At 38.9% G+C, this 2,824-nt stretch overlaps 1 long non-coding RNA gene across 1 annotated transcript; it reads left to right on the top strand.

Moving 5' to 3' along the window:
* Positions 1-1,364: 1,364 nt before the first annotated feature.
* On the top strand, positions 1,365-2,204 carry LOC117942990. The gene is made up of 3 exons (XR_004656265.1): positions 1,365-1,487; positions 1,825-1,954; positions 2,063-2,204. It is a non-coding gene; the product is annotated as an uncharacterized LOC117942990 (long non-coding RNA).
* The last annotated feature ends 620 nt before the right edge of the window (positions 2,205-2,824 follow it).

Raw genomic sequence — 2,824 nt, forward strand, 5'->3', positions numbered from 1 at the left:
GGGGCAGACACCGTCACTATGGGGTTTTTACTAGGTAACACCTGGAATAAAGGAGCAGAGAAGTGTGTTAGACTGGGAGCAGTTGTTAAGATTGGAAAAGCGCTATATAAATACAGCACATTTACATTACATTTATGCAAAGCTTGCATTATCAGCACGCTAGCGATTTTTAACAACGTGGAAATTAAGAACGAATCTATCATAAACTGTTAAGAATGTATACAATTCTTAAATGCGATGTATACAGTCTATTCTAGGCAGACAAATGTAGGACTGTTGTGCAAATCAACATTAATGGTTAGCAATTAGCATTTGCGCAAGCTGGAAATGGAAATCTTGCTAGCAGGTGAACAGCGTAGTAACAACAATGTCGTACTTTTAATTCAGTATTTTCATTTTCTCCTACTTGCCTATTGTAAGTTTCTTACCTATTTTTATAGCTTTACTTTGCATGTTCATATACATTTTACAAAATATTATGAATACTTTAGATGTATTAAAGTGTATTATAGAGGAGACTTTATTGATCTGGTGGTGAAATTCATACGCTATAGCTGCCAAGCTTCATTTTGGTGAAAGTAACTCAAAAGTAATTCAAAAGTAGTGTTATGCATTACAATTGAGAGACAGTATAATATTGTAATATAACTTATTACTCTCAAATGACAGTAACTAGTCATCTATAATTAACTTGCCCAACACTGCAGATGAAGAATATCAACAATGTTTAAATAGGCTCTAACGCTGCTGACGTATTTCCGGTAGAATCTCAGTCAGCGTCTTTACTTCCGCATAGAGCGTTCTATAGTGAAGAAGTGTACTAACGGCAAAGCTTCAATAACATTCACACAGCGATTTATAATATAGGTATATATATAGTATTACGTTATATATTTAAATATTTTAGTGATGGCTTCCAGGAAATATAAATATCAACGGCGGCAAGACAGTACTTTGGCTGAACATTGTTGTGTCCCGTTATGTGAGGCCTCGTCGAAGTTTAATTCTATACTGAGTTTCCACACTTTTCCTGTGGACAAAGAAACACGCAGAAAGTGGATTCACAACATTCAACGTGAGAGATTTAGCAGCACATCTCATACAAGGGTCTGCAGTCGTCACTTTAAAAGTGATGATCTGATTGAGCCCTCAACCCCTAAAGGGCGTTGCTTGCTGCCAAAGGGAGCTGCACCAACCCTATTCCAGTGGAACGACTACTTCGTGGCTGAACCAAGGCGCTCAGGGGTATGGCAAAGACAGGACAATCAAGTGGATGAAGTTCCTGAGCCAATGAATGCTCATTATCTGGATCATGATTATTGTTTAGTCCCAGAACCAGCGGCAGTTGATAATGCACTGGACAAGACCGAAGATCTCGAAAGAAAGGTGGGCCGACTAATGAGACAGGTGGAGGAGCTGTCAGTCCGTCAAAGATTTTGTTTGGGGCGATTTCATGCTTCCGACGATGATATAAGGTTCTACACTAGGTACGTTTTTAAAATATTTGTATGTGTGCATACATATATATATGTGTGTGTGTGTGTGCGTTTATATATACACGTCTGTGTTCTTGTGCGTGTGTGCGCATAAACACCGTTGTGTGTAGGCTATATATATATATATACAAACAAACAAACAGTTTTTAACATTATGTACTGTGATGTTGAGTAAATAAAAAAACGTATACATGTTTGTGTGTAGGCTATATATATATATATATATATATATATATATATATATATATACACACACAAGTATGTGTGTGTATGTATGTATATGTGTGTGTGTGTACATGTAAATAAACATGTCTTACATCTCATTTAGGTTCATGACTTACAGGCATTTAATGAGTTTCTAGAAACTCATTGAACCTGCATCCCACAAAATGATTCGTTTGACCAGAGCAAGAGCAAATACAATGTGGAGTGAAGCTGAAACAAGAGACAGTACATGGGTAAATAAAAAATAGCAAGAAAAAAAAAAAAAAAAAACTTTGCATTTTCAGTGAAAGCTTAGTCAACACATTATATGTACATAATTGCAAACCTTGTTATTTTTATAGGGTCAGTCCCTGCAGCCCATTGATGAGTTCTTCCTCTTCATGATCAACCTCTCAGTTGGCCAAACACAGCGCGATCTGTCCCACAGATTCAAGATTCATCAGTCTACAGTTAGCCGAATTATTACAACCCGGGCCAATTTTTCCTCTGAGGAGGAAGTCAAAGTGAATCTACCCAATGAGTTCCAGGACTACCCAGACACACAAGTGGTAATTGACTGCACGGATCTGCATTGCCAAACTCCATCTTCTCTCCTACTTCAAAGTGAACTCTTCTCCAAGTCCCACTGCACGTTCAAGGGGTTAATCGGCATGGCACCACATGGTGTGGTCACCTTTGTGTCTTCCCTGTATGCAGGATCTGTCAGTGACAAGGAGCTTTTTTAAGCAGTCTGGGATTGTGTCTCTGTTGAAACCTGGGATGGCAATAATGGTCAACAAAGGTATTCTTGTTGATGACTGTGTGTCATGCAAAGTCTACAGACCTGCTTTCCTGTCAAAAAGGAAACAGCTGACGGCTGATGACGTAAAGAAGACACAGTCCATTGCTCGGCTGAGGGTCCACGTCAAGCGTCTCATCCGCAGGGTGAAGGAACACAAGCTGTTTGACACAGAAATCCCTCTTTCCATCACAGGGATCATCAATCAGCTGTACACTGTTGCTTGCCCCCTTGTAAATTACCAGAGTGGCCCCTTAGTAAAAGCATGGGCAAAGGATTAAAGACAAGATAACTTTGTTTGGGGATTGATGAATTTGTATTTATT

This window comes from Etheostoma cragini, chromosome 1 (genome assembly GCF_013103735.1).
Source record: "Etheostoma cragini isolate CJK2018 chromosome 1, CSU_Ecrag_1.0, whole genome shotgun sequence".
NCBI classification, from domain to species: Eukaryota; Metazoa; Chordata; class Actinopteri; order Perciformes; family Percidae; genus Etheostoma; species Etheostoma cragini.